Here is a 24,850-nt window from a genome sequence, read left to right as displayed (position 1 = left end):
GTGCACGAAAAGTCGGTGTTGTGCCCCGAAGACATTGGACGAAGAAGCGGCCTAAGACGCGTAGGGCACAGACGATGCACCGTCGCAGGCAGCGACTGTCTCAGCAGTTGAGAGGCTCAACCAGCGACAGTGGCGTAGCAACAGGGGGGGCCGGAGGGCCGTGGGCCCCGAGTGCAAGGGGCCAGTGAGGGGGGGGGGGGTGTCATATACGTCTGAAGACACCCCTCTTTCCGCCGGCTACACCCGGGGAGGGGGGTGACAGAAGACCTATGGGCCCCGGGTGCCAGACGACCTAGCTACGCCACTGACCAGCGATATAGTAGTAGTACTCCCTGCTGCTGCTCGCACGATTTAAAGCGCTTGCAACAACTCTAGGCTGTAGCTTGCAGGAGAATCCGGCTTTTCCATGACCCACATATTCGAGAAATTCTGTTCGCAGACATCCTTTTATATTTAAAACGCAGCTCTTAGGCGCCCGTTCCTGGGTGGAGTGTCGGCGTAACCGTGCTCGCGCGCGCGTACCACTGCTCACGCGTTCGTCGTCGTCTCGACTCGGCGCCCCTCGGCGTAATCGCGCGAATGCGCTCGTGCCGCTGCTCCGCGCGCTCCTAGGCGCCGCCTACCACAGCTGGCTTGTTGGCGGTCCTCGGCCTAACGGCGCGAACTAGCTCGTGCAACTGCCCCGCGCGTTCGTCGTCTTCTTCCACAGGTGGCTCCGATGCCGCTCATCATGCCAGCGTTCCCACACTGCCCCTCGCGCTCGGGCCACTGCTCGCCGGTGGCTCGCCGCCTTCGTCGTCCTCTCCTTCCGCAGCTGGCTCCGATGCCGCTCATCATGCCTCTGCGAAGGCGCTGACGGCACTGGTCCGCTGCCAGTCGGTGCGGCGATTTCGGTCTCAAATTCGTTGTCTCAATATATCGCGAAATGAGAACACGTATGAGAACTCAATGAGAACACTGCGCTCAAATTTTGCATTAGGGAGTACCGTAATAGACGGACATATATTTCCCCGCGTTATACCTGCCGCCCAATTGTCACACCTGTGACGATCTTTGGATCAATATCGTGTCCTTTTGATTATTATCGCACAGTCGAAGCAGTCCACAGGTTGGTTTTCTCTTCTGGATTATTGTGTTATGAAACCACGTCTTTTTCCGTACGTGAGCAACTCTTTTTCAGCTTTCGTCACATCGTGAAACATGGTGGAAAGCAAGAACGACGGTGATCTGTACGTTCGCCTTTCTGGGCGCAACCCTTTGCGTGGGACACGACACACGTTTCCTTGAAGTGACGCGCTTGTGCGCGAACGAACAGGGCGGAGAATGACGACACCGTGTGAGGTGGCCGAAAAGCGTATGCAGCGGGCCGTTCGCGTGAGCACTTTGCCGCTATCTGTAGGCAAGGGGCGACGGATAGTGTCCCCATCGAAGGAGCCCATCCGGCGCGCGCTGTCAAGGTCGTCTATTGTTGGAGCGAGCCGAGAGGCCGCCACGCTTTCTGCACTATTCGTGGGCGGTGTACGGTAGCCTCCTCTCCAGCCACACGAGGAGAGAAGCCGACAAACGGGTCTTGTCCGCAGCCGCCGCTTCTTGGGCAACCGCACGCATCCGCGCGCCCAGCGCAAAGAAGGGAATACGCAGTGCGCTGACGTAGCCGTGTTTACACGTTCTGCTTTGCAAAATACGAGGGTAAAAAACAACGAGAGGAACTGGACGCGACTTATAAATGAAACACCGGAGCCGACAAACTAGCTATAGAGATCCACATGACAATGCTTCTTTCACACGAACACAATTCGCGAGGGCTCATGCTAACATTAGAACAAAATTATGCAGGTTTATAACACACGTCCATCGATTTGATGCCAGTTCTGTGAACAGAACTAGAAGACTAGAAGACTAGAAGATATTATGGCTACTACTCCCGATCCTTGGATATTAACAGGGGACTTCAACGCTCACCACCATATATGGGGAAGCTCCAGGATAAATTCGAGGGGCAGGTCATTAATATCCTTTACATCAGGCCACAACCTGTGTCTTCTAAATGACGGAAGTCCGACATTTCTGCGAGGAACAACGTACAGTAGCTGCCTTGACTTGACTTTGGTGTCACGTTGCCTGACTTCGAGCGTGCAGTGGTTCACTGATATTCAAACCCATGGAAGTGATCACATTCCAACCTATGTGAGAATCAATGGTCTAGACGCCGCATTACCGGATGTATCTCGCCAAATCGATTGGTCAGTCTTTCAAGATCTTCAAGAACTCCTCAGCCTTTTTAATAGTTCATGGCAAGATGGTGTCGTCCCACAGGAGTAGAAACGCAGCCGCCTGGTACCGCTACTAAAAGCAGGGAAGTCGCCGCTCGAACTGGCATCGTATCGGCCTATAGCACTTGCCAGCTGCGTCGGGAAACTCATGGAACGCATGATCCTCATGCGTCTCGAATGGTACCTAGAACACCACAAGATTTACCCTGATTCTATGGCGGGATTTCGACGAGGCCGTTCGTCGATTGACATTGTCATCGATTTAATGTCATCTGTAGAACAGCAAAAATCTTGGAAACGATTATCAGTAGCTCTCTTTCTGGACGTGAAAGGCGCTTACGACAACGTTTCCCATCAACCCATTCTAGACGCACTTTTGACAATTGAACTAGGAGGGAGTATATCGATGGATCAGAAACTACTTGGCACAAAGGTCCTTGTTCGTACGTACGGAAGATGGTCCGACTACCGGCCACTACATATGCCGAGGAGTTCCCCAAGGTGGGGTTCTAAGCCCTATTCTTTTCAACCTCGCACTTCTTGGGCTGGCCGAATCCCTACCGGAAACAGTGAGTGTCTCAATCTACGCCGACGACATCTGCATCTGGTCATCAGCGGTCACTCGTCTGCAGGTTCGCGCAAGGCTGCAGAAAGCAGCAACACAGGCATCTCACTATCTTCACACACAAGGCCTTACCATCTCAACAAAAAAATGTGCGTTCGTCGCCTTTACACGAAAACTAATGTCTCGTTATCCAGTATGCATTAATGGCCAGCCTATCTCCTACAAGAAAAACCATCGGTTTTTGGGTGTCATTGTGGACCGGGACCTCTCTTGGAGTCCTCATGTTGCCCACTTGAAGAAGAAGCTCACATCTATTGTTCATGTCTTCAAGTTTATCGCCGGGAAAACATGGGGATCGTCAGTGGGCTCCATGCTACAGTTATATCGAGCACTTTTTATCGGATTGCTACGTTATAGTTCTCCCGTGCTTGCTAAAACATGCAAGTCAAATCTTCGAGAACTACAGAGCGTGCAAGCACAGGCACTACGTGTTTGCCTAGGACTTCCGCGGAGCGCCTCAACAGCAGGAACCATTATAATGGCTCGAGACCATCCGATCACGACTTACATTAGCATCGACACGCTTAGGGCCCATGTTCGTCATGTTTCACGCATGCAATCAAGCTCTCTTGCCTGCCTGCCAGAACGACGACCACAGGCGTCCTTCTCCAACGAGGTCAGCATCCACCGTGCCTGTCTACCATCAGGCTTCACACCTTCAGCACGTTCAACCTCAGCTTTGTGGTGTTTAAAACAACCTCAAGTGCGTCTCACGGTTCCAGGGATAAGAAAGAAGACCGACCTGCCTACCTTGGCCCTGAAGCAAGCAGCTCTGGATTGTTTGAACACTTTCTACTTTGACCGAGTCCACATATATACGGATGGCTCTTCCACTCTGACCAGCTCCACCGGCGCAGTGGTTATACCATCACGATCAATTAGCGTACGATACAAGATTTCTCACATGACAACATCGACCGGATCGGAGCTTGTTGCCCTCCGAGGTGCCGTTGATTACATCAACAACCAACCCGCTAATCGGTGGGCAATATTCTGCGATTCGAAGGCGGCCTTACAATGTCTTCTGTCATCTCTTCGTCGCGGGTCGTGTGAACAACTAGTGTCGGAGATACGAGAAATACACCATTGTGTGATAGCGAAAGGACACGACGTCGTGTTTCAGTGGCTGCCTGGCCATTGCGGTATCTCCGGCAACGAGTTCGCTGACGAAGCTGCTAGGAAAGCAAACGAAGGAGCAACCCTTGTTTCTGTACCTTTATCGCGGACCGACGCAGCCAAACACCTAAGCAAGGTAGCACACCGTATGACATTAGAGAAGTGGCACACACCTGAATTCACCCAAGAACGATTGCATTCCCTCGACCCCTCTATGCAACTGCGGCTGTTACCAGGGCTTCTGCGAAATGAGGAAACAATGCTGTGCCGCTTACGCTTGGGCGTCGCATTCACCAATGCATATACGTTTTTGATTGGAATGACTGATAGCGCCGACTGTAATGCCTGCGGTGCCGAGGAAACTATAGAACATCTACTGTGCTACTGCCCATCTTTTCAAAACGAAAGACATGACCTCTGCACAGCTCTCAATCAGCTAGATAGAACACCGTTCACCTTGAAGAAGATCTTGGGACCATGGCCTCGCATATCGCAACTACAAAAGGCCACAAAAGCTCTGCTGCGATATTTGAAGGCTACTGGATTGAATCAGCGTCTGTGATCTGGACTGAGTTACCGAACGATATACCCAGTAGACTTTCTTTTCTTCTTTTAATCTTTCCGTCCCCTTTTCCCTTTCGCCAGTGTAGGGTAGCCAACCGGGCTCAGTCCTGGTTAACCTCCCTATCTTTCCTTTATCATTTGCTCTCTCTCTCTCTGTGAACAGAGTTCTGTATAAAAGTTTACCCCCATGGGCGGTTTCCCATTTGTGCTGATGCTGGCCGTGACATAGACTCTCTGGTTCATTGTCTAAGGTTGGAAGTAGCGTATGCGCCGTTCATCTGTGCCTTGTTGCTCGTACCATTCATGGGAGACTGTAGAACACGCTCTCATAAGCTGTCCTAAGTTTGAACCGTAGAGTGCTTTGAAGACAACAGTGGATCGCCTTGTTGATCGTCCTTACGGCATAGAAAAGTTGCCTGGACCATGTCATTACAGCGATCAGCTCTAAAAGCTTTAATAATCTTCTTTACTGAAAGTGACATTGTATCTACGTAGAACTTAGTATGTCCTGGTTTGTTTGATTATTTATTTTGCATATTCGGTTGACTTTCTTGGTTGACTTGTGTTTAGTTGCAGAAAATGCAGCATATTACCGTTTATCGTTTCTTTAAATTGGCTCTTTAAGCATGTTTGTGAGATGTGTTTTATTGCCGTAACATTCTTATGTTTTTTTTTGTTTTTTCATGTGACCTCATGCTATCGTCATTTGATCTTTGCGCACTTTATTGCTTGTGGAGAAGCCGACGACTCAACAGTAGCCAACATTTCCAATTACATCCAAATAAATCACTCGCTCTCTCAATAAAGTTGGAAGGAATATATAGCAGATACCTAACACTGTCCTTCTATGCTATTGCCCTCTACCCTATATATTTGTCTCTTCTTTTTTCCGCCGTTTCTACATTCCCCATTGCCGTTAGTTGCGCTAAGCAATACAAGGTTATCACCGTACGTCGGGTTTAATAGTTGGTTGACAATACTGACCTTGCCGAATAGATGGACAAGAAATACCAACCCATGCGTGTGATCTTTTCTATTGCTTTCGTATCGGCCCTGCGGGCACCGTGGTTGTCGGCCGAAGCTCTGACGTCAGTAAAAAACAAAACGCCTTGATGGTCATACAGGGAACAGAGGAGACTCAAGCACTGTGTATTTTTGTCGCGCCCGTGTTCCAGCTGTGCCGGAGCGGGACGCTGACAGTACTGCTTGGATTATTGATCATGACAAATACAATAGGGCTCAGTATAGTGGCGGTCTTTGTGGAGGCGTTGAACAAACCAACCACTTAGAAATGGATCTATATATGGCGCGCACTAGGGCCAACGGCGAACAGTGATTTCCAGCTTGTCTTGTGCCTGCTAATCGCCGCCTATACTCCTGCGTGCGACGTGACACCGTGTTCCAGATATCCGAGTGCACCGCGAAGATACGCGTCAGCGGTGACGTAGTGTCGACGGCTAAGAAAATGGTTACGAGGGCGAATGCATTAATTGGGATCCGCACTGTAGTACATTCTGCTTGGCGCATGTCTGTCGGACAACAGACAGACAACTATTGGACTCGGGCGTCTCCAACTTGACAGGATGCTGAGATCCATCATGGTCTAAAGTATATGCCACTCCGTATTCGCAAGATCCCCCTTGTTGTGCAACCCTGTAGGTTACTGCCGGCTTTTTTTCTTCCTTGTGCGGTCGAACAGTCTCCGGTAACACGAGAAGTGCTTCGCCTGGAGAACTGCTTCTCAGATGACGTTCCCACGGGCCTTGGTGCATGTGGGCGGCTATGTGGAGCTCCTGGATCCGGAACGCCGCCGTGAACAACCTGCGCATCATAGCACTCGCTATTTGCGGTGTCCCATGTGCGGGCTGGTATATGTGCTGTTTGTCTTACTTTGCCTGAAACACCGCGAGCTTAACAGTTAGGCCCTGATTTTGCTTATTTTGCAAGGGAGTAAGCGCGCCAAATGAATATGCACAGTGTCGAGGAAGAAAAAGAAAAGAAACCTGTATGCCCCGTATACGCTCAGTGTCCATAATCCAGTTTGAACATATCGGTTTCTACATTAAAACCCGTATGTTTCCATAAAACACATATGCCCATATAGGACAAGCGGCGTATGGGCCTTTTTCAATAGGGGAAGCAGTTTTAAACATACTTATATGTTTAGTTTCGAAATTTTTTTTATTATTTTGCACAGGCATATAAGTGAATACCGAGAGAGAGAAGACGTTAAGAGGAGATGAAGCATCTCTCTCTCCCGAAAATTTTGTGTCCTCGCGGGACGGTGAAGTCATCGACAGCAGCGCACGGAGCCACTTCATGTTTCTGCCCGACAAGCAGAGTCTTGCCCTCCTCCACAATTTCTGGGCAGACTAGCAAGTACAGAATATACGCGACACTTTTTGTTCGACATAAAACCTGCCCCTGTGCTGCAGTGCCCTTGTGGTCACACAGACGACGATGTGTCACCATCTTCTCTAGCGCGCTAGACACGAAACCGCAAGCCGAGCACTGAGGGCCGCTATAATGCGGTTAGGTCGACGACTATTCAACCTGAAGGAAATACTTCGCAATTGGCTCAGAATGGGGCTGCAAGAAAACGCGCTTGTGGCTTGAAACCTTTCTATTTTTTTTAGAAAATAGCAATAGCTTAGCTTTATATTAAATTTTAGTGTTAAGTGACAAATATTTGTATCATGTAAGTCTAAGCTTACTATATGTTGTCAAGTAGTTATGTAGCACGTTGTGTATTTGTACTTGCGTTTCGTCTACTCGTCTGCGAAAATGTTAACATATGCATGTGTTCTCGGACAGTTTAATGTACTTGTATTTCCTTATCCAATTGTACATGTTTATCTTCTGCGAGTTCCTGTACTCATGCACAGAACTTTGTGTTTATGCTGTCTGATTGTAGTCTGCGTTTTTCGACACATATACTAATAATGTTTTTGTTAGCCAAGCGACGAGGAGTAGTCACCAAGAAAGCGCCAAACTCTCCTATTACATACTGTCATTAAAGAAATGTTTCACATCACTATGGGCGTGGCAGAACAAACGTGACATATATATATATATATATATATCAACAGCCTGGTTACGCCGACTGCAGGGCAAAGGCCTCTTTTCCAACTGCCCCGGTCATGTGCTAATTGTGGCCATGTTGTCCCTCCAAACTTCTTAATCTCATCCGCCCACCTAACTTTCTTCCGCCCCCTGCCACGCTTCCGTTCTCTTGGAATCTAGTCCGTAACACTTAATGACCATCGGTTATCTTCCCTCCGCATTACATGTCCTGCTCAAGCCCCCATTTCTTTTTCTTGATTTCAACTAAGGTGTCATTAACTCGCGTTTGTTCCCTCACCCAATCTGCTCTTTTCTTATCCTTTAACGTTGCACCCATCATTCTTCTTTCCATAGCTCGTTGCGTCGTCCTCAATTTAAGTAGAACCCTTTTCGTAAGCCTCCAGGTTTCTGCACCGTAGGCAAGTACTGGTAAGACACAGCTGGTATACACTCTTCTCTTGAGGGATAATGGCAACCTGCTGTTCATGATCTGAGAATGCCTGCCAAACGCACCCCAGCCCATTCTTATTCTTCTCCTTATTTCAGTCTCATGATCCGGATCCGCGGTCACTATCTGCCCTAAGTAGATGTATTCCCTTACCACTTCCAGTGCCTCGCTACCTATCGTAAACTGCTGTTCTCTTCCGAGACTGTTAAACATTACTTTATAGGTTTCTGCAGATTAATTTTTAGATCCACCCTTCTGCTTTGCCTCTCCAGGTCGGTGAGCATGCATTGCAATTTGTCCCCTGAGTTACTAAGCAAGGCAATATCATCAGCGAATCGCAAGTTACTAATGTATTCTCCATTAACTCTTATCCCCAATTCTTCCCAATCCAGGCCTCTCAATACCTCCTGTAAGCACGCTGTGAAAAGCATTGTAGAGACTGTATCTCCCTGCCTGACGCTCTTCTTTATTGGGATTTTGTTGCTTTCTATATGGAGGACTACGGTGGCTGTGGAGCCGCCCTAGATATTTCATTATTTTTCCATGCGGCTCGTCTGCTCTCTCTCTCTCTCTCTCTCTCTCTCTCTCTCTCTCTCTATATATATATATATATATATATATATATATATATATATATATATATATATATATAGAATACACGTGCCGCTCCAGAGTAGTTTCCTTCTCTGTGGCCTGTTCGGATCAGTAGAACAGGAAGCAGAAGCGCCTACTAGGCCCGTGCTTCGACATTGTTCATTTCCGTGTGCTTTAAAGAAGCGTTAGAGGCATACAACATATGTACTATACCCAGCTCAGAGAGGCCATGACCATATTAATTGCCTTGTGTACAGGCAACCGCTGCATAATATGATTTCCGAAGGCCTTAGCCGTGTAGAGGTATAGCACGCTGGCGTTGAAGCATGCACAGCGGTTCTGGTTCGAACGTTCTTTCTCGCACGACGGCACAACACTTGGCCAGACAAATGGCCCTATCATTCATAACGTATAAAACGAAATGAAACTCGGTGCCTTCAGTGGGCCATCAAGTGTCATTGTATAGTTTACCTGTCTGCATGAAGACAGTAGTTCAGCGTCTCGCATGCAGAGCTCGCGTTCTGCGACTCGGCGTCCGCTGCTATCTCTGTGACCTACGACAGCGCATTATCCGAGGCCTCCGTGTATCTGTGTTCTCTGGGCTCTGCTGCTACGGACTTAATGCACGTCGTGCCACGCTCCTTTCTGCAGTGCCTGTAAGAAAGCATGGCTAACGCTCCAAAACTGTCTCTTTTTTGCTAGGTTTGCAAACGCGTGCGTGTCGATTCTGACTCCGCGCTCGGCTGGTTGCGCGCAGCAGCTGGGCGCACGAAACGGAGGCCGTTCAAGGGCTGCCTTACCTGCAATTGTTTAAAAACAAGCCTTCTCCCTTTCGAGCGGCCGAGGGCGTTTTTCTGTTTTGTTTTTGTTTTTAGGCGGTTGAATTTGTTCAGGCCTCCGCGAAAAGAGCTGCATTTAGCGTCACAGCGCAATGACCTGAAGGGTGCTGAGGCACTTTACATCCCTAGAAAAAGCTTGCGACGGCTGGTATGCGCCTAACAAACGGTTTCGCGTATTTTCGCCCGCCAGTATCTTTAAACGTTGCTCCGTGCGCCTGACACATGCACGACCCGCGGTCTTCAACATTTTTCTGAACTGATGCAGTCGTAAAAAGGGACGGCCGAACTGTGGAAATGAACTTGGCAGGCGAGCAAAAGTTCCAGAACGCGGCACTGCTTCAACCGCACGAGACACAAGGACACAATAGGAGACACAATAGGAGACACAAGAGGCATTGGGACACTCCACAATGGTGACGCAGCCTGCACATTTCACTGGCCGAATCAAAGACGGTTTGTCTGGTTGGCCCTCTAGCAATACCGAATCTCATTTAATTATGCGAGTGAAAAAAAAAAGAGAAAAAGAAGAAGTAGTAGAGACAATGCTACGTTTCCTTCAGAAGATTCCATTTTCCATGGCAGTTGTTTTGCGGTCACTTCGGAGTCGCATTGCCGCATTTTTGTTGCCGTAAAAGTACCGAGGTGAATCACCGACGTGGCAGCAATGCAGCGGAGGTATACCTGTGCAGATGGCTGCGCGGAAAACGGGCGTGGTGATCTCGGTTCAGTTGTCGCGTTGTGTACGCATCGTCGACCCAGCTGGCCGGCGTCACCGCCGCGAGTGGCTCAAAACAATGAACCAGATTTCCTTGCTTGTCTACACGGGACGCCCCCGTCCATGACGCAGCGGCGGCATTTCCGAGCGTGATAGAAAGAAAGTAAGGAAGAAGGAAAGAAACCGCAACGAGGCTGCAGTAGTGTCGCCCTATTGTTGGCACAGTGCGATGGCGACTGATTATATATATAGGCCAACTTCGTTTGTGTTGTTGTAACGCACTTCACGTAATGTAAACGAGTATTGCGCTACTGACAGTGGCAGCGAGAGAGGTGGTGGAGGGAGCAATAGATAGAGCCCGATAAAGCACCAGTAGCTGAAATATAAGGCGGCAAAACGTCCACCGATGAATTTGCTTGCATTTCTCACTTTGCTAGACGCATTTCTTTATAGAGAAAGGACGGAGAATGCGGGAGATGGAAATTCAAGACGATGAGCAAAACGTGAACAAGGTGAATGCAGGAGCCGACGTTTCGACAAGTGGACTTGTCTTCTTCAAGGCGACGTATGCTTTCCTCGCCACAGTATGTATAGGTGGGGTTCTTCTAAAGGGGAGAGGAGAAGAACCCCACCTATATATACTGTGGCGAGGAAAGCATACGTCGCCTTGAAGAAGACAAGTCCACTTGTCGAAACGTTGGCTCCTGCATTCGCCTTGTTCACGTTTTGCTCATCGCATTTCTTTATAGTGATTCAAAGTGTGCGACCTTATTCCGACTTATCAAAAAATCGACTAATACTTGATTCCCAGAGCCGAGAAAATACTGGCGCCTGGTGTTGAAGGTTGTTTACAGGAATACTTTATTTTCCCCCTTTGTTCTGCTGAACCTACGCTCTCTTAACGTCTTTCTGTGTGAGCGACAGAGTTTACTTGCTTATACAATTGCAGAAATAGTACGAACTGTCAACATGTACGTGAATTTGTGGTGGAGAGATAAAATGAAAATTAAAAAAAAAAGAAACGCTCGTAGTATAGGCGTTCCCGCTGGCTGACTTTATTTATTTATTTTCGACAAATCGAACGTCTGCTTCATTCCGTGTCGGTAAGTTCAAATGGCGTCGAATTGGCGCAGCTCCGTATTCGCACTACAGCGTTGTAGTTACAGAAAAGGAATACCGTAAAAAGCCGCGTGTGGTGTAACCTGAATGTAATACCAGGGGTCATTTAGGCGCGGCGAAAAGATGGAAATACTTATGCGCGTATAATACGAAGTTTTTTTTCGGAAATCTGCGTCACGGTGCACCTAATTTGATAGGCACTGATACATGCATACTAGGCCCTTGTATGAACTGTTTATGAATTTGTTGTAATTTTTCCAATACTGTAACAAATTCCACATGAATTCGTTTAAACGCCGCGGTAGCCCAGTGGATATATGGCGTGCCACATCTGAGGTCGCGGGTTCGATGCTGGCCGCGGCAGCTGCATTTTGATCGGGGGCAAAAAAACGGAAGAACGCTCGTGTATATACGAGCGTTCTAGCGTTTTGCGTTCTTGCATTTTGCTAAGTATACGTAGATTTAGCTGAACGTTAGAAAACCCTAGGTGAGCAAATTAATCGGGAATGCCCCGCTATGCGGCATTCATAATCAGATCGTGTTTTTGACGCGTAAAACCATAGAATTCAATTTCGCGAATCTGTTTTCGCTTGCTTTGCAAATTGTACGCATTGTGCTGTTCATTGTCATCGTTCGCACTTTGTGTCAACTGTGCAGAAACGCGCTCCCACTTTATTTATTTATTACATTAATATTTCTGCGTTGTTTTTTGAGCTGGCCTCTTTAATTCCGGCTGCAGAGTCGAAACTCGGCGGAACAACGTGCTAGTGTACTGTGTTCTACTTTAGTCTTTAGATTTGTCCTGTTGCTCTTCCTTTCCTCTTTCCTCCCTTCCTTCCTATCTTCCATTTTTGTGTTGCTGTCACCTCCCTTCAGAAGAGTAGGCAGGCGTTGTGCCCCTTCCGGTGGCAGTTGCCAGCCTGCTCCTCGCCTTCCCTTTCCTGTTAACTGTATATATGTGTACATGTGTTCAAAACAAATAATAATAATAATAATATTTGATGGGTAAGCGCAAACGTTAGTAATTGCCATCACGCGTGAAACCACGTGTCTCCTACACACGCATTTAATTAGAAAAGAAGAAAGACAAATCTTTTTGTACCCAAATGTAATACGAGAAGCAAATTTGACGTGAGAAGCCATATGGTGCATGAGGACTCCAAGTTAATTTTGACCACCTGGCGTACTTTGACGCGCATCTAACTCTAAGTACACGTGCACGAGCGCGCTCAATGCTTATTAGGTGTAACACTTATTGCCTCCTTGCTCTGCATCTGCTGCATATACACGTCAATTTTCCGCTGCACCAAAGTTGCATCGTCTTGACCGAGCCATTTATCCCCCCCCCCTCCAAAGAAAAGGAAAAGAAAAAAAAAGCACTAAGACAATGCGAGACCAGAACATCTTGCTTTCGGAAACATCAGCTTTGTTCGATCAGCAGAATGCCAAAAAATAACATCACAAGGTAGTCGTGTATCACCAAGACAAACATGGCATATACTGTGTCGTATCTGCCTTCTTTGTTCCCGTTGCATCAACGCTGTTTGAGCCAAGTCGAAACGGACCAACAAGCTCAGAAGCTGTCATTGTATGGGAAATTATTCCGCCATTGTTTGTATGGAAAGAGAGAGAGAGAAAAAAAAAAGATGGCTTATAGTCGAAAAAAAGAAATGCCGAGCCTCTTTTTTCGAGTTTTGTGCCGGAACCTCGGCGCCAACGATGTCGTTTGATTTCGCAGCGTTTTCACCGTCTTCCTCCTCTCTCTTTTTCTTTTATCTTTTTTGCTGGAACGCTGTTACTAGGCAACATTCCTAATATTTTGATGAACACTTGCACAGCTGGATCGATGGGCTGCGTTGACTTCGACAATGTGCGCGCGGCGCATGGAGACTGCCGAAATGCCCTTGCCTTTCCTCTCGTCTTCACGTTATTTTTTCTTCCGCATGTGCGCATCGCATGCACATGCGATGTGCACATGTTTCATGAAGCGCTAACCACACGTACGCACCGGCGTCAGTTCGCATCTGAGTGTGCAAAAAGTGACTATATATCTTTGTGGCCGTTGTAGGAAAGATCGGAAGGGGGATATAATCCTGCGGGCCGCACCCCCGACGGCTGACAGGTGAACATCGGCAAGAAGGGGTGTGCGACCAAATAGCGCCGTAAACTACAGGGAGAAAAAGTAAAGCACCATTGTGGATAGAGTCAGATTCTAGAAACTTGCAGGGTGCCTCCTTTTGTTGAAGGCACAGTGTAGAGGCGTTGTTGAAAATGGGCACACAACTTGTCATCGCCGATATCTGGCAAGGACAGACCTGGGCGCCTCTGCGCGTCTGCCATGACGTGACGCGTATAGAGAGAGGAAAAAAATTATTGTACGAACTCGTTCGGTTGCAGTCGCTTTTTTGTCCAGAAATAATAGACACTTTTCCCACAATCAGATGCGAGCTGACGCCGGTACACGATTGGAAGTATGCCTTTTGTTGTTTCCTATCACCGCTGCCAAGTCGGTAAAGGGTCACTCACACTATATAGGCCGACCCAACACCGACTTCGGTCTGCCGACTGTCGGAGACAGCGTTTTTTACCTTCGTGTCGGCGCGTCTGTCACACTGTTCCGACTCCGAGCTCACCGCCGACTGTCGGCAGATTGGCTGCGTCGACGGTACGGTATGACAAAGGCGCCGACACGAAGGAAAACACGCTGTCGCCGACAGTCGGCAGACCGAAATCGGTGTTGGGTCGGCCTAGTGTGAGTGAGCCTTAAGCGGAAGGACTGCGCTGATAAAATTGCCCGGACGCAAACTTCACTTCCCTATGCAGGGCTGCCGCATGAAAATTAAAATAAATTCTGCAATTTCTCGTGCCAAGGTCACAATCTGATTATGAAGCACGGCGTACAGTGACGGACTCCGGAGAAACTTCGACCACCTGGGGTTCTGTAACGTGCACCTAAATCTAAGTACACGAGCTTTTTTGCATTTCGCTCCCATCGAAATGCGGCTGCCGCGGCGGGTGGCTGCAGCATAAAAGCGACTGATGATAAAAAGGCAGGCTACATGCAAAATTGCCGCGCGGCTGGCCGCTCGAGGAACTGCGTGTAATCGCGGGCTTCTTTTACGCTCGGAAAAGAACACTTTTATGTAGCACGTATCGAGCAACAGAAAGCTGTATCGGGAGTTCTTTATGTTGCTCTACAATTTTCCCATTGACACTTTTTCATCCCATTATAATATTTGAAAAGTTGATTAAGTAATTAAGACTAATGTAGTTAGGTGGAATGCAAAAAAAATAATCTGAGTATCTCCAAGCGACGGCAAATGACATTACCTTGATTCTGCCCAGCTACATGGTATTAGCATATATTTATATCTTGGTGCATGATAGCTAGGACAACCTGTATATATACAACCGTGTTTTTCATTGCGTGCCCCACGCAAGTGCAGTTTGAAGCCTGTTAGGTAAGCAAAACGCATCCTGCTTCCTGATCAGCATTCAAACCGCCGCATACTTTGTCCATGAGTAAACTGCCACGCAGCCAAGGGTCACTATAGCTAATCGGAGAGCGATGGGATATGATTGTGTGTCTTTGCTCTGGCAGTGGTCTACATGCACATGGGATGGTGATGATCGTTATGATGATGACGTTGTGGTGGTGGTGGTGGTGGTGATAGAAGAACAACGACAGCTGTAGCGTACAAATAGGATCGGGGCTCCACGCGTATATACAGTGTCTCTCCCTGTAGGCGACCTCCCCAACCATGAACGCGAGACGCGCGATCATCTGCTCCGCTGGAGCGGCGGTTTCGTGACGGCAAGCTCAATTAACTTTATTTTAATTTCTTGCCAGTTACGTCGTCATCGAATGCCTGCGCGCTTTCGCGAAGCAAACAAAACGAGGAGGCGCCAAGGTGACCGTTTCAACAGCTGTCACCACTTGCCGCAGTCCTTGACCGATAGGCAGCGGCAAATGATGAAATACACGGAACGCCGACAGCGAACTACGTCGTTTAAAGGGTCGCCTTCAAGAGGCGCTTTGTAGGCGTCTCTTTAAGCCCTGAGCAAGGCTGTTGGCGGCATTGTCACCGACGTGGCTGGCCGACCTTGCGAATGTCCTTAGCATAGTGCAGCCTGTAGCTCATATAGCTGAGCATGAAAGGAAGATGTGCGTCGCGCAGCAGAAGCACCCTCAAAAAGAACCGCTGTGTCCGATGCCTAAACATGTTGTGCGTCGACACTGCGATGGGTGGCTTCTTGTGTTAATTATACGCAGCAAAATTATTCCATCCGAGTTGTAGCATACCAGCGTCACTTCAAAAGCGAACGAAGAAGAAAAAGTAAATGAGAACTGCTATACATCATAACAAAATCAGCACAAAAGGAACAGTTGCTAGTCCAGCGCCTGTTCTGCAGGACAGGCGCTGGACTAGCAACTGTTACACAGGACAGATAAGTACACATGTGTACTTCTCTGTCCTGTGTTGCCGTTCCTCTTGCGCTGCTTTTACTATGAAGATCAACCAACTCGCCCAGCTTTACGCCCTGTTTGCAACTAGTATACCTTCTGCTAATAGGGCGATGAGTCATCTCTGCGTAACTGGATTTCTTTTTTTTGCCAGAGAAGTAAGCGTCCGAGATTAAATCATGCCATTACTTATTATACACACTCCGACGAATGCGGAAGAGCAAATATATATATATATATATATATATATATATATATATATATATATATATATCGGTGAGCGATGGGATATGATTGTGTGTCTTTGCTCTGGCAGCGGGCTATATGCAAATATACACGCTTTCTCGTTTATCATTTTGACTTCGTGTTTTCGTTGACGGAGCTCAGTTTCTCCATAAAGCCCTACTAGGGGCGTATATGTCGCACTCAGCGCTGCCAGAAAAACAGTTCCCGTACAACTCCTCGACTTTGCTGCTTACTTAACTAACCAATCGCGGTATAGCCCAGTGCGTTGCGCTTATGAGCACGAGATCCCGGGTTCGATTCTCGGCCGTGGTGGCCGCGTTTTGACGGGAGCGAAATGCCAAAATGCTCGTGTACTAGTATTTAGGGGCACGTTAAAGAACCCCAGGTGGTCAAAATTAACCCGCACTCATTTACTGACATTCGCTCTCAGTTTAGAATTCTGTTGGAAATAAAGTAAGGAATGAATAGCAATAGGTCCTTCTTTATTGTTTTTACTGAAAGGGCGAACTGACACAAAGTACTGAGTGTGAAGTATTTGTATTGTGCGATTCCTTTCTACACAAGCATATCTCAAATCAAGCGTTTGGAAGGTTGCTTAGAACGCTGGAGACCGTATGTGCTGTGAACGTTTAACAGAAATCACAAAGGTCGGTTAGGTTCTTCGTGACAACTCGGTTGCCGAGGGCACGAAAGAGACAGGTGGGCTTACGAAGCGTTGACTGTCTTCAAATTAATGGAACGGTTCTTTAGAATCACTTTATAGGAAGGGGTTGACGGCGGTGACCTGCACACAAGGCAGCTGTGCATGCGATATATATACGCATACACTAAGCGGCAGGCCCTGCCGTCGACAAACGTCTATTTAAAGAGAGTTCCAAGCTTCTACTAGGCTACGAACAAAGGGCAAGAAAAGGAGCAGGAACTGCCCGCGAGTCTTACGATCAGCGATGATTTGGCGTCACAATCCGAAAAACTAAATTTCTGTCCGTAAAAGAGAACGGCCGCTTTATAATGCGGATAAGCTTTGCGATTCAACGATTTTCGCCGTACTACCGGGAATACAGACGAAGAAAATATAACCGAAAAGAAAGTGGGGGCCGGAGCACCGTAAACGTCAGAGAGGATGCAAATAAAAGATACGCCCACTCTCCCTTCCACTGCAAATGCGTGCCTCCGCTCGGCATCCGGGCTATTCGCTCGAAGCAGCTCGCTTCCCAGAGCGGCGGCGGCGCAGCTGGAGACCCGCATATACGGGGCCTAGTGTTGTGTAAATTGAGGCTCGCAGCTGCAGCAGCACGTATAGCTACGGGCCACCCGACGCCTCAACCGCTGCGGCGAGCGCCTCCCGTGCCAGCAGGAATCGCTTGCCGCCCCGCGGCCGAGTTTGTTGTTGCGTAGCTCCTGCGAAGCTTGGTTGCCACTTCGATGCCACCGTTTCCGGTGGAGTCGACGCTTTCGCGATCTGCTCCAAGCTAACTCGTACTCCTGTAGTGCGTTGAAGCGATCTCGTCCTCATCGTATCAGGATGAAGACACTTACACGTGCAGCCACAAACCTGCACAGCACTGTCAGCGGGTAATGTTTACAGGTGGCGCGAAAGCGTCAACGCTCCCGGCTCCAGGACAACGGGCACCGCTGTGAATTCTCGGCTCCACAATATTTGCGCGCTCACAGCCCTTTGCTGTGCCTTGGAACACACCAAAATCTCATTGGCGGTAATGTGAGCAAGGTCTCTACGTTCTGTGTCTGTCGAATGTTTAGAGTCCTTGAAGTATATTTTAAAGGTTTTTCAGTCAACACTTGGTGTTGTTCTCTGCCTGCAAAAAGCTCCGTGAACCATTGTTTGGCCGTGTGCTGGGACTGGTGCCCTCCTTCCCTTCCTCCTCTGCTGCTCCTCTGGTGGTGAGGGCAAGGAAGAGAGCTCCCTTCATATTCTCTGGCTGTGGAGTACTGGGGATATATTGAAGCGCCTTTTCAAACGGACAGGTGTGAACGAGCTCCTGATCGCCGTCACACAATTTAATTGCGGCCATCTTAAACGTATGGATGATTAATGCCTCACGTCGTTCGTAAAGACTGTTACTGCTGCGTATATAGCTTCTGCGTCAGCTTCTTTAACTGGTTCTCTCACAATGATAAACCTCTGATCGACGCCTTCCCACTTTACCTTACTTCACAATCCACCATATTCACGCGCGACACAGAGTACAAACGGGAATCAAGGAATCTATCTTTAATATCCGGCTTTGTGGTATGTGTCGAAATGTTTCACCCCCACTGCTCACTGTCTTCTCATCCGGGCTGCGAGATGAGCACGAGGTATTTATAAAGAATAGCGATAATTTGAGGTGGTTTTCCTTTCACGACGGCTAAACTACGCCAGCAGTTACGCAAAGCAGTGTGCAAGCCATTTACTGAAGCTCGCATCTGGTCTTATCGCCATCTGCGGTACTTGATATCCGTATTTTCGTACGCTCATGTCGCGCCCTTTCGTAATTCCTGCCTTGTACTCTTTCTCTCTCTCCCTCTCTTTTTCTTACTTAATATTATTCTAAAACTATTCGAAAGTATTCGATATTCGATTCAATTCGTTTCTGGCACTGTTCGATTCAATTTCGATTTGGTCTCGAATCCCCATCTAACAATTAAGCTCAGGCGTCCGCCCTTTGAGAGAGTTACGCTGTCCTCAGCTGAAATCTCTCACACGAGTCAAACATATCTCTCGATATCATTTTTGTTGATAATGGTACATCAAAACCGTTATAATCTTCATAATATGTTCAGCACACTTTTATTCTGTATTTTGGCCTATTGTTGTTGCGAGTACTAGTTTGTAACCACTTTTATGTTTGCACTGCACTCTCATGTAATACCCTCAACTGAGGGTCATTAAGGGTACTGTGAATGAATGAATGAATGAATGAATGAATGAATGAATGAATGAATGAATGAATGAATGAATGAATGAATGAATGAACTATTCACAGTTCCGCTCCACACTTTCTTGAAAAGCGCGAACGTTAACTACAACAATTTTGACCAATTTTGACAGTGTAATTGAAAGGAAATTCGAATAACAAGTTTTAACGCCCCCATATACCAGGGTGAATCTTGCAGTACGCACGGCTGCAGACGACACAAATGAATAAAAATACATAGTCACTGAGACCATCGAGAGGTCCATAAATAACAAGGCTGTCAACTGCGCTCCTCAACGTTTATGAGTACATATTGTCTACGGAGCGTGACTATAATGTCTACCCTTCAGTTCAAAATCATTGAGCAGGATGGGAAGTTAGCAGGCCCGTTACTAGACGTGATACATTTCATTGCCTTTTCACTACGGCTTGAACACACAGGCATTTCTGTGACGCTGCTGCGACAGCTCCAAATTTCACAGAAGTCTTTGAGTGGATGCCTGTGCGGATGAGACGCGACTCTGTGACGCGACCGAACCCCGAGCCGCTTATATGTGGCTGGCTTCGACGAACGAGGCTCTCAGCCAGGCTAGTAGTGATCACAAAAAGTCAACTAAGAAAGCGCCAAAATATGCGATTCATATATATATATATATATATATATATATATATATATATATATATATATATATATATATATATATATATATATATATATATATATATATCTAATGCGTGTGTGTGTCTGTGAAATTTTGACGTGGTGGAAAGTCAAGTTCCATTGGGACACTGGGCAGCATAAGGTAACATGATGATACAGCGGTTTCGAGCACAACATCAAGCAATCTTCTACAAGATCCCTATTTGATGCGCATGCATTTCACTTCGCAAACTGACTTTGCCATCGCGGTCCCCCCCCCACACACACACTTTTGTGTCAGCTGTCCACAAGCTGACACAAAAGGGTGGACAGCGAAAAGCACTACTACTCCACAGGCTCCGGAAGAAGACGGCGACCACGACAGGACCTCCAGTGGTTATGTTAAGGCCATACGGACCCACGTGTGAATAAGACCGCTCGAGACTCAGATGAGAGTCACATCCATGTACCAATGAAGTGAATACAATCTTTTCTACTTTTTTTTTCATCCTCAGTATGCTCGGCTTCGTCGTCGTTTCCTGATTCCTGCGGCGAAGGTCCACCTCACCCGGTCGAGATTATATCAACCCTGTATATCTTTCTGTAGTATGTAATCTCTTTTAAAATCCATCCTGCTGCTGCTTATGTCAGTATATATCTTGTAGGCACTGTGATACAGGTGCTCGTCCGAACTGTTCTAATTTGTGACCTTCAAACGTGCTGCTGAAAATGTATGTGCTTGTTTTCTTTCGCGCTACAAATAGACTTCAAGCTTCAAGGTTGATATATATTGTTACGAAGAGTTGTGACGGAATGGTGTTATTCACGAGAGATGGACGATGGTGGTAGCGCCCAGTTCGGTCTTCAATGTTCTTTCGTTCTCTGCGTCCTCTTCTTCCTCCCTGCCTTTCGTATCTCCGCACACACACACACACACACACACACACACACACACACACACACACACACACACACACACACACACACACACACACACACATATATATATATATATATATATATATATATATATATATATATATGTATAGTTAGTTAATTCGGGTTTAATGGCGCAAAAGCGACTAAGGCCATGCTGCGCCAGTCACAGGACAGTATAAGATCTATTGTTACTGTAGCATTAGCTATATATATATATATATATATATATATATATATATATATATATTAGAAAATGTCAACCAACAAGGACGCAGGGGAAATTACTTGTAATTACTCATTGAAATAAAAAAATATAAATTAATGAAACTGAATGAAAAAACAACTTGCCGCAGGTGGGGAACGATCCCACGTCTTTGCATTACGCGTGCGATGCTCCACCAATTGCGCTACCATGGCGCCGTCTTCCCAGCCACTTTCTCTGGGTATTTATGGGTTACTACTAGAACTAACCCTGGGAGTGTTAGCCAGCGCCACCACTCACAAACCTTGGCGGCAGATGTGGAACATCCTTTCTGCCGCAGGCGTCACGAGTACGTGATCTTTTAGGGTGTAGGCAACTGGTCAATAAACCCTCACGTGCTACCTGAAGGCATCAATGTTGCCGGATTCGAGACCCTCGTTATTGGCCTATGTTTATTGGTGGTATTAATTACTTGTCTAAGTTTGCCACTTAGACAACTGCCCCAAAGGCACTAATAAAGAAGTTAATCAATTAACTTTTGTTGATTAGCTTTCTGGAGATCACGTTATTAGCGGCAAAGTATGTCCGCCTCGCCTAGGAACTCGTCTGAAAAAACGCAACCTACGCTGCGCTCATTTCGCTTTTATAAAAATTTGTATTGTCTCCAAACACCTTGTATACTTAAGCGCTGTGCGTAGTTCAACTTGCACGGGCGCTTCAGAAAAAGCGAAGTTGTCGGCCATTTCTATTGTGGTTTCGCAACTATGCTGCATGTTGGGCGCTTGCGATATGTTCATATGGGGAGATGTCCGTGCGCAGTATGGTTGTTTTCGATACGATGCATCAACTCCGTTCGCGCACATTACGCGCGTTCTCCGTGGTGTCTCACAACTTCGTGACACGCTCGGCGTTACATCTGCAGGTTGCCAGAGTCGCCGAAACAGGCTCGGGAGGTTCAACGTAAAAAAAAAAAGAGCCACGATGACAATGTCGCAACATTCAGATACTCCTTCACGTATCAGCGATAACGTGTCCAGGGAGCGCCTACTCAGAGATAACCGACCTATCGCACGAAGCGAGCTAAAGAGAGAGAGAGAGATAGGGATATAAGGAAGGCAGGGATGTTAACCAGTCAAGAGTCCGGTTGGCTACCCTACGCTGGCTGAAGGAAGCAGAGGAAGAGAAAGAAGGGATAGAGAGAGAGAGTATTGTTACGTCCCAACACCACTAAGGCGTTAAGTTGCCGTTTGCCCCAAGGTAAACACCTGCCCATCCATCAGCGCCTATCCAGACGTCAACGCAGCGTGGACACCGACTCTTGACGGGTCCCGAAAAAGGCCACCATCCCACCATTACCTGTCAGCCTGAGCTAAGTATGAAAAGGGGGGGGGGGAGGGCGGAGAGGTCCCTATCTAATGCTTCCAAACAACGAAGGCGACCTGGGAGTCGCCGTTAAATAGATGCTTGCCACGAGGCAAACCACCACCCATCCATCAGCATCTATCTAGAGGTCAACGCAGCGTGGACACCGACTCTAGACGGGTCTCCAAAAGGCCACCAACCCCACCGTTACCTGACAGCCTGAGCTAAGGATGAAAAGGGGACCCCATCAATGCTACCAAACAACGACGGCGACCCTGGATTCGCAGGTTGCGATCCTGCCGCATACCCATACCATCGGGCTTCGGAGGCGGAGGTACTGCGGAGTGTTGCGAGCATGGGCCCACGCCCATGCTCGCAACGGAGTCGACGATTGTGATTTGCTGCTGGACAGTCGTCAGATTCCCTAGTCGACTAGCGGAGACTTTTCGAGCAGGAGGGCAGAGGGTATTTATGCGAACTCGTATGCTTGACTTGCTCCTGCGTGGAATGGGCTTCCGTAACTGGAGCCCTGTAACTAAGCCAACAAATACTTTTTCCTTCATTTCTACAACCTGACGTGGCAGTCGATGGGATTGGTGGGTTCCTCGCCCTAACGCCACCCCAAGCCGCAACAGTGTAAAGACCTGCACGGACAGTACTTGAGTCAAAGCCGCTCGTACAAACCAGACGTTCTCAGAAAGCAGAAAAGTACCTTCACTGCCTTCTGAGCCGATGATCGGTGGCGACGGTGCTCTAGTACTGTCTGTTCACTCAGAGGCCGTTAAACTAGTTTCCTCAATGTGTTGGACAAAGACTGTCTTTGTGCTTGAAATTGAGGACAGTGCCACAATAAGTGGTCAATGTTCTCCTCGAATCTGCGAACATGACATGCAGGACTATCAACCATTCCAGTTAGTGCTGAATAAACTTTTTTATTCACACTATCAATCACACACTATTATTACAATATTCACAGTATCAATCAGGTGATAGAGAAATGTGCGGAATATAACCAACCTTTAAATATAGCTTTCATTGATTACGAGAAAGCGTTTGATTCAGTCGAAACCTCAGCAGTCATGGAGGCATTGCGGAATGAGGGTGTAGACGAGCCGTATGTAAAAATACTGAAAGATATCTATAGCGGCTCCACAGCCACCGTAGTCCTCCTTAAAGAAATCAACAAAATCCCAATAAAGAAAGGCGTCAGGCAGGGAGATACGATCTCTCAAATGCTATTCACAGCATGTTTACAGGAGGTATTCAGAGATCTTGATTGGGAAGAATTGGGGACAAGAGTTAATGGAGAATACCTTAGTAACTTGCGATTCGCTGATGATATTGCCTTGCTTAGTAACTCCGGGGACCAGCTGCAATGCATGCTCACTGACCTGGAGAGGCAAAGCCGAAGGGTGGGTCTAAAATTAATTTGCAGAAAGCTAAAGTAACGTTTAACAGTCTCGGAAGAGAACAGCAGTTTACGATAGGTAGTGAGGCACTGGAAGTGGTAAGGGAATACATCTACTTAGGACAGGTAGTGACTGCGGATCCGGATCATGAGACTGAAATAATCAGAAGAATAAGAATGGGCTGGGGTGAGTTTGGCAGGCATTCTCAGACCATGAACAGCAGGTTGCCATTATCCCTCAAAAGAAAAGTGTATAATAGCTGTGTCTTACCAGTACTCATCTACGGGGCAGAAACCTGGAAGCTTACGAAAAGGGTTCTACATAAATTGACGACGACGCAAAGAGCTATGGAAAGAATAATGATGGGTGTAACGTTAAGGGGGCTAAGAAAAGAGCAGATTGGGTGAGAGAACAAACGCGAGTTAATGACATCTTAGTTGAAATCAAGAAAAACAAATGGGCATGGGCAGGACATGTAATGCGGAGGGACGATAACCGATGGTAATTAAGGGTTACGGACTGGATTCCAAGAGAAAGGAAGCGTAGCAAGGGGCGGCAGAAAGTTATGTGGGAGGATGAGATTAAGAAGTTTGCAGGGGCAACATGGCCACAATTAGCAAATGACCAGGGTAGTTGGAGAAGTATGGGAGAGGCCTTTGCCCTGCAGTGGGCGTAGCCAGGCTGCTGCTGCTGCTGATGATGGTGTTGATGTTGATGATGATGATGATGATGATGATGATGATGATGCTTTCGTGAAGGCAACACTAAGCCACAACCGACACAGAAGAGACGCTTCGCGTCGGTGCAGTCCGACCGGTCGTCTGAGTTGCAGTGAAGGGTTTAGTCTGTGCAGTCTGGTGCGCCTTGTATGTGAGGTATTCCACTCTGCTAAGGAGAGCGTGCGAAGTTGTCTGGCAGCGTCGGTCCTTGAGAGAGGAATAGGGACGCAGCGGTCTTCTTTGTTTGACGTACGAGCTGCCTTATCTGCGTCATCATATTGAATGATACCGCAATGTCCTGGTATCCATTGAAAAGAGATATCATAGCCTTTTTCTCTGAAGTGATGGACAAGTTCCACGATTTCGCACGTGAGCTGATCGTGAGTTCCATGTCTGAGAAACAAATGTACACATTGCAAGGCCGGTCTTAAATAGCAGAAGACTGCCCATTTTCGAGGACTTTCAGCATTTATCATATAAAGCGCGTTGCGGGGAGCCGCGAGCTCTGCAGCTTGTCAGGATGGGGGGCTCAATCCCATCGCTCGTGATCCGTTGTCAAGATTGGAGTCCGGCATGAATTCGAAGGTAGCTGGC

The 24,850-nt window shown here is 47.5% G+C and overlaps 1 long non-coding RNA gene across 1 annotated transcript in view; it reads right to left on the bottom strand.

Moving 5' to 3' along the window:
• Positions 1–4,903: 4,903 nt before the first annotated feature.
• Positions 4,904–24,850, bottom strand: part of LOC142566421 (uncharacterized) — a 91,714-nt gene continuing 71,767 nt past the window's right edge. The window contains exon 3 of the long non-coding RNA XR_012825061.1: positions 4,904–6,399. This is a non-coding gene — a long non-coding RNA (uncharacterized LOC142566421). The remainder of the gene's footprint in view (positions 6,400–24,850) is intronic.

This window comes from Dermacentor variabilis, chromosome 1, assembly GCF_050947875.1.
Source record: "Dermacentor variabilis isolate Ectoservices chromosome 1, ASM5094787v1, whole genome shotgun sequence".
NCBI classification, from domain to species: domain Eukaryota; kingdom Metazoa; phylum Arthropoda; class Arachnida; order Ixodida; family Ixodidae; genus Dermacentor; species Dermacentor variabilis.
The sequence above is the reverse complement of the archived record's forward strand: the minus strand, read 5'-3'. Positions and strand labels throughout refer to the sequence as shown.